This window comes from Apus apus, chromosome 10, assembly GCF_020740795.1.
Source record: "Apus apus isolate bApuApu2 chromosome 10, bApuApu2.pri.cur, whole genome shotgun sequence".
In the NCBI taxonomy this organism is placed as follows: domain Eukaryota; kingdom Metazoa; phylum Chordata; class Aves; order Apodiformes; family Apodidae; genus Apus; species Apus apus.
In genome coordinates this window covers 4298063-4309499 of record NC_067291.1, presented here as the reverse complement: position 1 = coordinate 4309499, position 11437 = coordinate 4298063, and the positions used below count along the sequence as shown (strand labels likewise).

Sequence of the window (11437 nt, the reverse complement as noted above, 5' to 3'; positions counted from 1 at the left end):
GTAAGGAGGAGGCTGTGGTTTCAATGTCTCTTGATAAGCATGTGCAAGCAAGGAGATAAGATTTTTCTGAAAAAAATCTGTTTGTAGAATAGACTTGCCCAAAGTGCACTTTCACAAATGAATCCATAACGCTTTTTAATAGATGAATGCAAGCTTTCCAGTTCCAAGGAGTGCTGAAGGGAGCAGCAAACATAATGGTGAATCATACCCAATTGTGTTTTTTGCTGAGCAGCAACAGACACATAAATAGGCACATGGATGTATTTGCTGGAGCAGGAGAATGTTTCTACCATGTATCATGAGCCACCACCCATTAGGGATTCTCTTCAAACAGTGCCTAATCAGACAAAGCTCAGTGAAGCTACAAAGTATTGCCTTGTAAAGATAAATAAAAGCAGCTCTGATTTAGCCCCACTCCAGACAAATAGAAAATTTTCCCTCTGGCAGCTACTTTACCCAACTCCATAAAAATTTGTTAAATTATAGAATGTTTCAGCATTCCTCAAGGTGTGTGTCTTGGTTTGAAGAGCTACTCACCCTTTTTCTTCAATGCAAAACCACATTTGACGGTTTGAAATATACCATGATTGTGCAGCCATGCTGTGTAATTGTCTTGGTTGTTTTATGAGTTGTCCTTTCTCAATGAAATGACTAGGTCTGAGAGCACCAGAACTGGCAAAACCTGCCTTCTTGCAGATTCATGTTTCGTGGTTGGTTGTAACCTTGCAATGAATTTTTTTTCCAGATACTGAGACATTTGTCTCTTGCCCCCTCATGAGGTTTCTCTGATGTCTAATAACATGCAAGGCGTGCTGCAGGGTGTGCCATTCCTTCCATCAGGATGCTCACAGGCCTGCCCTTTCTGTCTCAGTGGTTCCTTACATTCACAAAACTTGCAGAGATGTAATTTTCCCTTCAGAGTTTGTGTGGTCAAAACTAGTCAGTTCAAGAGTTGTTGAATGGAATGAAAGGTAGAGATAACAATGACATGTAAGTCCCTTTTCTTTAAGAAAAAAGGCTAAAACAGTAGCCTGAACCTATGAGCACTGCCTCTCAGAGCTCCAGCACCTGAGTGAGAGATCTGGATCTGTAATGAATTATGAGTATTAACCAGTTCTTGCTGTCATTGATACTATGCAAAATCTGGGTTAAATTGGGGAACTTAACTATACTGTTAATATTGTAGTAATATCTTTTACATTGGGCTGTCTGTGACTTCAGTGATGTCTGTTAGTGGCAGCAAAAGAAGAAAGTTATTAGCCTACTGAAACATTTTTAAATGGGGGGAGGGGTGAAATGCTTTTTACGTGGCTCAGCACTTGGGAAAATAGAGTATTTTTTTCCTCAGGTGTTCATTTTGGTGTCCTTTTTAATCTCAAGTTTTTAATAAACTTTTTAATAGCCCCATCAGTAAAAGATTAAGTGGGAATTGCAGCAAAAAGTTCAAAGCAGTAGAGAAAGCTAGGATAATACTTTTTATTTTCATGGAGTGTTTTTGCAAATGCAGACAGGAATACTTCCTTTTAATAGAGGGAAGCTGTGTGACTTTCTTCAGTGTGTGCTGTGTTCTTTCCAAGGAGTGGAAAATCTGTATCACATTGCATAATCTTTTTGGCTTCAGTTATGAACCTATCTGGTTTTCTGTAAGTCACAGCCAATTTGTAAGCTGTTGCTGAGAAATGCATAATTGCAGGATACCCTTCACAATGACAGCAGCTTAGTGAGCAATCTAGGTACTCCACTTAGTTAATTTGTGTAAGAGCAGAAAGAGTGGAGAAAAGCAGCAGATAGAAGTCTTACAGACACTGAAGAAGTGATTCCTTCCCATTTGTTGACTCATAATGCACTGAAATGAAAGGATATTATGTGATATTTTGTATTTCACTGTTACGGCCTTTTAAGGGCACCTCAGCACTAGTTTCTTCCTGGTTTGTTACAGGTTTGAGGAATGGCTGCATAGAGATTAAAAAGCAGCTTTTCAACTAAATAAAAATAGATCCAACACAAAAACCAAACCCTCCTGCAGAGCTAACTACAACTGGCAGTACCACACGTCCCACCTTCCATAACACGGGCATGGTCTCTCACTTGTCTACAGCAAGCATTTATGGATCATGGGTATAAAAGGATGAAGTATGTTTGGGGCCATGATGCTGCAAAGTGTTCTGAGTTCCAGGGCCTGACCATGGTCTGCTTCTCGGGATTATTTGTTTCACTAATGATGTTTTCACTTTTTGCCCTGATATTCTAACAGGAATGTCAAGGGAGCATCTGTGTGATGTCTCTCAGCCACAGCTCGTGGCAAATAGTGTTTCTTTGGATAAAACCTGGAAGGGCCTAACACCTAGTGTCAGTTGTCCATGCTACTGAGGAAGATGTTGCAGGTCTGCTGTCTCTGCAGTAGAATTTGTGAAAGAATAATGAGGAAAGTGAAACTGCAAAGCTCTGTTGTTTTAATTTTCTTAGAACACATGGAGATCTGTGGTCCAGTTTAAAAATAGAGCATTTCTTTGGAGGTCCATCAATAGCTTGCATATTTCTCTTAACAAAAATACTAGTTGGAGAAATAGCCTGGGAAAATGCTTGAGAATCTTTCCTGGAATATGTTTTTCTGTAGCCAGCGAGGAGGAGCCTGCCAGACTCCTTTCCACTTAATCTGGATTGGTATAGTAGTTCTTATTTGCTTATTGTACACATGTAGACTATAAAATAGGCTCAAGGGCTGAGGTAATGTGTGCTGGCTGTCCAGGAGAAAAAAAAGAGTATGTAGAAGATAAACTGGGTGAGGAAGCAGCTAAAAGGGAAGTGATAAGGTAGAATTGTGTCCAGGGGATAAAGGCCAGTTAAGAGGATACAGACAGTGTGAATGTGATCTGCAGAACAATTAATCTAAATGCTGCCATGTAGTTATGCCTTGTCCTACTCCTGTAGCCTCCACTTGTGTTCCTGCTGCCAACACGTGCCTCTGCCACAGAGAAGGGTGGCTGGCAAAGCCCAGGAAGCAGCAAATTCTTTGTCACCCTTCAGCTGGGTTCCAAGTTCAATGTGCAGGACTTCTTCCTGTAAAAATCAATAAAAATCCTTTGTCTCAGTGGTTCTCACCACACCAGCAGAATCTGGGTTAAATTTCTCTATGCTAGAACTTTATTCAATTACACCAACCAGGAAATCATGATAGTTTGAAAAAGAGAAAAAAGCCAAACCCCAACTTTTTTTTACTGATTTTCAGCAGTTAGCAAACGTGTAGCGAATGTGTGTGTGCTTTTATTACATTCACATGCAGCCATGTCTGAGTGCAAGGCATTTCCTGGAGATTAACAACTGGGTGGGAAGGATTTTGGATACAAGAGGCAGCCTGAGGAACCCAAATGGTTGTTAATCCATGGGAGGCATTCTGCTGAAACTTACTGTTGTGAATTGAAATAAAAAGCACAGAGGCCTATGTGTCTCTGTCTGTGGAGGAGCAGCAGAGATTACTGCAGTTTCTAGCAGTTAAGCTATTGACTCCTCTCTCTGCTTCCCCCTCAGTGTATGTGCTCCAGCATTAGGAACACACAGCTAGCAAAAGAGCTGATGGGAATGGTTTGCTCTGGATCCATTATTTCTTGTGAATTGCTTACTGTTAACAGTTTGGATTTAATTAAGGAAAATCAGTACAATCCGAGTTTAAATTGAGTGCAGATCATATAGGGGTTTGTGTCACTTCAGCTAAGTTGTTTTAAAGAAGGTAATTTTATCAAACCACACAGCTTTGGCCATATACATACATGGGGTATGTACAGCCACAGCCTGCCTGTTTGCTCAAGCCTTGGTCAAACAAACAGTTCCATTAGAGCAAAGTCCCAGTGTTGTAGAACCAAGTATAGAGTCATTGCACAATGAGAAGATCTCTCTTGCATCAAAGCTGCTGGGTCTTTAGCTGCTGTGACATTTGCTATGTAGGTTTAAAAAACAAATGGCTGTCCCCAGTGAGGGTTGCAATGCTATATTTCAGTTTCTAAAGAGACTGGTGTTCAAAGGAACTGAGCAGTTCTTTTTGATCTGGGTAGGACATCTGCATACTGTATTAGAGGTAGGAGATTGCAGAACACCTATTTAAACTACAGTAAAACCAGAAAGGTCTGAGATCTGTTTTTCTAGTTCCTCTTCCCCATGTCTGTTTAGCCCTTGAAGCCTTAATAAATAAATTACTCTGGGGCAGCGTGAACAGCGAAACTCAGTGTCACTTTGTTTCAGTTACATGTACATTTCTCCGCATGGGGATTTCGTTTAGTTTCTGTTTTATTTTCCTCTGTGAACGCCAGCTGTCCGTAGAAGAAATGTTTTTTACTCACACCTGTTGTTTAAATTTGACAAGCACCGAGTCGAGTAGGAACTTGTTGGCTTTCATTGCATCGCTTGGAAAAAATGTCATCATCCTTTAAGTAGATCAGAGCTTCCCTTCCAGCACCAGTGAACCTGGAGGTTGATTCTCCTCTGATGCCTGCATCAGTATCTTGCTTGCCTTTGCACTACAAGATTGTTTTCATTGGAGATGAAAGGATGAAAAGAATCCAAGCTGAATGTCAGATGTGAAGAGTATGCAGGTAGTAAAACTGTTCTACTGCGTAATGTAAATCACACTGAAGTATTAACTGTAAGTTGTGTGCATAGGTGTACCTGACAAATGCTGCTATACACCAGAAAGTATATATAGGATCTAAAACATGGAAGTGGTTTCCCCTTGGTTCAGAGTCACAGCAATAATCTATATCCAACTCAAGCAGGTGGTAGGTTATTCCATGTAGCAGGAGGGACAAACTGTCCCACACTTAGTGCTTACTGCAGAAGTCAATTATCCCAGGCAATTGTCTTCCCTCAGCAGTGTAGTTTTAAAAATGTTCTTAGTAGTTTCCTATAGCTCATTATGCAAAGGGACAAAAATACCTACTATAGTTTTTGCAGTTGTCCCATTGCAGCACAAATATATGTAAATGCTAATAACTTGATTTAGTTTACCTGAATGGAAAGGGGTCAGAGTAAAATCCCTTCGTACTGATCTGTGTAGCATGTAGTAATTGTGCACTTACACATCTTTAGAGAGGCTCTTATGAAACATGCCTGGGCTTGGGAACAATAACACGTAGCAAAAGAATGGAGTTTGTGGTGTGTGTGGATTTGCTCCCATAAGAATACATGAGCCCAGTGCCAAATGCCTCCACCCAAATATCCGAGATGTTACTAATTTGATAAGAGACCTTTTCCTGTTTTTTTTACTAGCCTGTGCAGTTTCTCAAGCTGTCTGTTCTCAGTTCTCACTAAGTGATTTTAGTGGCACAGAACATGTCTGCAGAGCAAAATGAAGGTTTTGCAGCACAGGTAGGTGAAACCACACTAGAAGAGAGAGTCATAGCAGTGAATGTGAGGAAAATGGGCTGGTAACCAGCATGCACATATAGCTGGTTAAGTATTTGGTGTGAACTGCAGAGAAGCATTTGATTGTTAAAATAGTTACCAGTAAAAACACATGCTGGAGCTTCAAATAATGTTGAATGGTTTGGGAAAAATGCTAGAAGAATAGATAGTGAGAAGGACATAGAGTCTTCTATTGAGAAGAACAGGTACAGACAGTAAATGCAAATCAGGACTGTATTCTTCACACACATGCCTGAAGATTCACATACAAAATCTGCTGCTGCCTCTGCCTATTGTTTTTCTTCCTGAATTGTAAACACCTGCTGTGGAGGTGGCACTTGACCCTGGCACTTCAGGATGTGTAGTTGCCTGGTCTGCTTCTCTGCCAAGTAAGTCAGGCAGTAAGAGTTCTCACTGCTGTATTTATTGCCACAGAGTTGTCTGGTACTAGTTCATTTTGTTGAGCTTTATTTCTGGGGAGAAAGGGTGGAAAGAGAGATGGTTATCACCCAGTTATGAGAAGCTCTTCCTAGAGCAAGATGGAAAGTTTTCCTAAATGCCTGAATGTCTGAATTGTATATTTGGGAATATGAGCTTCAGAATTGTATCTTACAGTTAATATGTTTAATCTTTCAGGTGTTTTACATTACACCTTCTGTGACTTGTTACTTTGTTTTGAAGACTTCAGTCTGAAAAGATGTATTTGGAAAAATCAAAGATACTGATGCTGCCTGGTACCTATTGCATCGTGTGAGTAGTGGTTACACAAGCCATCATTGTCCATGGTGTATTGTACCTGTGTCCACTGAGTGGGGAGAAAAGCTGGAGTGGGTAAAAAGGTTATACCAGAGCAACTGAATGCTAATTATTAATGTGAAGCCATTCTCAGGGACAAAATTGCTCAGTTCTCTCTGTGCTCATTTTCTACCAGAAGAGGTTGTTGCCTGGAGAATAACTTCAGGAAAAAAACAGGAAGTAATTTTGTATAGGGTTTTATTGATTTTTATTTTCTTGGGGTTTTTTTTTGTTTGTTTTGGTGGGTTTTTTTTGGGGGGAGATGCTGATGGTTTTCTTTTTTTATGCTGATGTATTTCACAAATGTTCTTCCATTACTTATTTTCAGCTGCTGACAATTATTTTTCCTCTCAGTCCCAAGAGGTTTAAAGTAGGCACTGAATGAAAAGTATGAGGAAATCACCAGTGAGAAACTAGTTTCAAAACTGATGTTTTTGCAAAGAAAAAGAAATGTGTGCACCCTCTGGCTGGTCTGTAACCACAGCATGGTCTTTCCAGCATTCCTTTCCCTGACATGCAAAATACTTCCCAAACTCCCATCCTGTTCTAGGACCTATAGACTGCTTGCAATTTGTAAAACTAAGGCAGTAACAATGTGGCACTATAAAACGTTTTCATAATGTTTTATTGAAAGCAAACAATCCCCAGGTGACACATCCTGAGTACACAGGGAAGTGGAGTAAAGAGTTATGTTGGAGTTACATTCCTTTTATGGTCTGTGTGTGTCAGAGGTGGGGGAAAAAACATCAGTGACCTGTGGTGCTGCCTGAGTCTCCATGGATGAGCTGCATGGATGGGCCAGCCCTGCTGGGCTTCTAGTTGAGCTTGAGGATCACCACTGCTGTCCTGTGTGTTAACTTGTGATGGGGACATGTGACATGGAGACACTGCTGGTGTGACCACGACAGGATCAGTGTTCCTGTGTAGTGTAAAAAAAGTGCATCACGTTTAAACTCCTCAAGAAGTTAAGATTAGCAAATACCTAAATCATGGTTCTAGCAGAGCTGATGATAAACATGTTGATCTCGGTGTGTGAAGACCCACCTGGCTTTAATGCTACTTTTTCTCCTGGGCCAGGTATCTTACATTTTTAAAGATTTGTTCTTGACTAATGTTTCTCAGTGGAGTTGTTGGAGAATTCACCCACCTGTGACATTAGTTTAGAAAAAAACCCCAAGCAAACAACTTGGGGAAATTTCTAATCTTAAAGCTGTGAGTATGCACCTATTTGTGTACCTTTTGGGGAAGGGATGTCAGGGTTTTGGCTGGGTCTGACTGTCCTAGCATAGAATGTTATTGGTGCACATTGATAGGGTTAACAGTGTTACTGAACTAGTTAGTATATACACTGTAATCATGCAGGTGTTACCTTATTTGATAAGCAAATAATAATACTCTGAGAACTGCTGTACTGACCTAGACCAACCAAAACATGCGTGTTGGTGAGGAATCTGTTAAAACAACTCAGTTCAGTAAGACTGTGACAACCAAGAAAGATCCTGCTGCAGTGGAACCACCCCGGTGCTGACACGGGTTAAACTGCTGAGGTTTCTTACTGCCATCTACTGTATGCTTGAAGCCAGAGGGGAGTAAAAATTCTCTCTCTTGGTTCTCGACGAAGTTAAATTACTTCTGAAAAGAGAGAGAGAAAGCAGAGCTTGCTTTCTCTCCATCTAACATTCCCTTTGTCTTCTTTGTGGTATTTAATAGGATGGAAGAGCAGAGCGGGGCTTAGGATTTCAGAACTGACCAACCCTTTATCAGGGGAATACTGATAACCATCACTTGTTTCCTATTATTCAAACCTTAGATGTTTGTTAAAAACATTACCCATCTTTGCAATTTCAATGGAAATGTTAAATTCAGAGGCATGTCACTATAGAATCTTGCCACATCAGTGAGATAGAAAAGCAAATGAGATCATCATAGCAAAAATACTGAGATCAAAGTCCAGACCCACAGGCAGGACCAGCTTCTAAATGTTGCTGAGACATCAGGATCCACAGAAGTGCTTGCTGAAATGGAGGAGGACTGACAAAGTGATGAAGTTGTTTTTGAAATGCCTGCATATATATATATATATATTTATTTTTTTTTTTAGTCATGTTTTAGGAAATACGGATGAAGTCTCATAATTTACAAATACCTGATGTTTCAATGTATTGTTGACCACCAGCAGCAGAGTGAGCCTATTATGCCTTTGGATGGTGGGCTGCACCACTGCAGAACAGTATAAAAGTTGCTGCCCATCTTGTTGTTGCTCCCCAGCTCACACAGTAACAGTATTATGAAAAAGCCAGTGAAAGCAGCAGTGCACAACTACAAGGGCAAGATGACTAGGAAGATACAGGAGCACTTTGTTTGAAGGGCTCATGTTATTGAGCCTTTAGTGTTCGTCTTACTGGAAGGCTATAAAGCCTTAAAGGATTCTTCATGATGAGACTCTAAAGCTGGCCTATGTGGAGGTAAGTGAGCACAGCCCTGCTTTGCTGAGCCACCCATTGTGTCACACCATTCTTATAATCCAAAGAAGGCATATTTCTTCACATAGGCTTTTAAAATCTGTTAAGTCCAACTTGGCAAGCAGGCAGAGCAGAGGAAAAGTCAGCTGGTTTAATGCTAAACTATGTGGAGTTTTTCCACTGTGCCAGAGTGGCCTCCAGATGGACTTTTCTGGCTGTGTTACAAGAGGAAGATGGATTACAGCTGAGAGTCTGTCTCTATACTTCTAAGTGACTGATGGATGAAGACAGAAAAAAGCAGGGGTTTTGTTAAATTTAGAATTGGATTAGCTAAGTGCTTGCTGTCCTCATTTTCTCTTGCTATCAGTGGTATCAGAAAATTCTCAGAACCTTGTTAAGTCTGATACCTCAACTTGAAGTTAACCAAACCAGCAGTTTAGGGGAAGACAATGGATTACAGCAGACTCTGTTGTGCTACTGGATTTAACACAGCTCTTCATTAAGGCAATCAGAGGAAGATGGCAAGATCTGCTTCTGGCTTAGGCCCATTCACAAGTGTGGTGCCAAGGAGTGTTCCTACTGAGCAGGTTAAAGTAACAATGCAGAGAATCCTGCAAAATGCTTCCAGAGACAGTTTTAACACGGTGAAAATGAATTATAAGGAAGTAAATACATCATCTTGTGCCAGTTGGGTATGAAGTTGTACTGTGATAAGCAACAGTTTTATTGAAAAAATACTAATGAGGAATAAATGCCTGCAGCGAAAAGTGGTAGCATCTGGTCTGTGTTTGACTTGACACATGAAAGCTGCTTGGCCTGACTTGCTGCCAGATCCTGCAGCTCTTGAGATCATTGGACATGAAGGAGACAGAACTTCCTCAGTTGGCATCTCAACATTTTTTCCTAGGAGAGCATATGCAGAGTTATGAAAGGACAGACTCCCCACTTTTGCTTGCAAGTGTGGCTCGTTTTTTGCATTTAAGCTATTGTATTCTCTGTCAGCACCTGTAACAGGTATGGAGTGGCCATTATTCAAGGTTCTTAGCTGTTGTTCAAGAGTCCTTCAACACGGATACACTGGGGTTTAAGTCATTGTCTAAATACACCAGAAAACCTCCCAAGACAGAAAGGGCAAACCCCTGCATAAGCCATCCAACTGGACACTGTGGGCTTTCTGCATTGCTAAGGATACATCCTGGTCCATCTGTTGGTGATTTGCAGGGTGCAGGAACAGTCCAGGCATTCCCTTGAGAGGCCTGGCTTTGAACAGTTAAAAAGAAAGGCTACCGTGAATATTTCTCAACTCACCTCTGCAATTTTCTACTCATCTTGAACCATGACATACAAACTATTCTCTCCCTGTCCTCTCCTCTTGCTCTTGGACTTGGACTAGGTAGTCTGAAACTCAAGAGAGAAGCAATAAATGCTGAAAAAGACTGAAATTACCAATTACCGAAGGCTTTTTTTTTTGGCCTTCTTTGAACCTAACATCATGTGCTCTAGCATCATTGCATGGATAGCATAATTTAGTACTTTCACAGCAATGACATATAAGGAGATTTCTGAGTATCTTCATACTAATTAACCCATTTGGTGCTCCAGTTAGACATGTGGACTAACAATTCAGCTGACAGCATGGAGTGGCTGTGGATTTGATTTTGCATGAGGCACATAGTCTCTTTCATTGTCGTGTAAAGCTGATGTGAGGATCCCAAATGTACAGACTCCTCCACTTGGCAAAACTTACAAGAGTCCTGGTTATTGGATGTGTCTTGGATGGGATTTGGATCTAGCTGACAGGCTGCCTGCCTGTTAATCTGAATCTGCTGATGCACTGAAAATCCTTCTTCTGCCTTCTTGAGTAATGCTATCACAGTTTGGTCACTCCTCAGTCTCTAGCTTGCTGCTCAGTCAACACCTGAAATCACTAAAGAGAGCTATTAGAAGTTTGTTGGAAACTAAATATGTGGAAGGTGTGAGACATGTCAAAAGCATCAATTAGTGGGCATTGTCATCTCTGTAGTCTCTGTCTAAAGAGAGCAACTACATGGAAAAAATGGATGTGAGCAAATGCTTGCTGTGCCATCAGCATTGCACCAGGCTGAAACCTGGCTCTAAAGCCAGCGTTGGGATATTCAGTATTTGTAAGTACAATATGTTCATCTTGCAGTTAAAAGGTTTTATTTTGGTGTTGGCATAGCTTGCCCTGCTGTCCTGCCTGGCATGCATTTAGCAGCAGGCTTTTTTCATTTGCTGCTGTAATCATTTGCTGCAGAGTTAAGATCAGGAATTATGTTGTGGCTTGAAGCATCCTTCATCTTTTCTCCAGCCTTCTCTTACACATGGGTGCAGCTCAAGTGTTGGTTAAAACCAGCTTTTCCCGCCCGAGCCGCCGCGGTTGGTGGGGCGGGAGTTGCGGGCTGTGCCATCGGCAGGCGGTGCTGGGGGGCTGGAGTTACCGGCAGAGGTGAATTGTGCTTTGAAATATCTGCTGAAGGATTCATTTCTGAGGGTTAAGGCTCTCAGAAGGATTCAGAGGGATTTGGCTCGTGTTGCCTTTGGACACGCGGGCGGCTTTTGGTGGCTAAACGAGCAAAGCCGGCTTCAAGTCGCCTTCACCGGCCAGGCGTGGGCTCGCTGCCCTCCCCGGCTCCTCGCCCCCGAGCACCTCCGGCCCCGCCGCCCGCGCCGTGAACCGAGCGGCCGGTCCGGCTCGATGCGCTCGGGGCTCGGGCGAGCGAGCGCTCGGGAGCGGCTGGCGGGGCCTGGCGGGGCTCGGCGCGGCC

At 41.9% G+C, this 11437-nt stretch overlaps 1 long non-coding RNA gene across 1 annotated transcript; it reads left to right on the top strand.

The window, feature by feature from the left end:
• Nucleotides 1-3736: 3736 nt before the first annotated feature.
• LOC127388928 (uncharacterized) lies at nucleotides 3737-9444 on the top strand. Its single transcript, XR_007890485.1, has 3 exons — nucleotides 3737-5358; nucleotides 6031-6144; nucleotides 8291-9444. It is a non-coding gene; the product is annotated as an uncharacterized LOC127388928 (long non-coding RNA).
• The last annotated feature ends 1993 nt before the right edge of the window (nucleotides 9445-11437 follow it).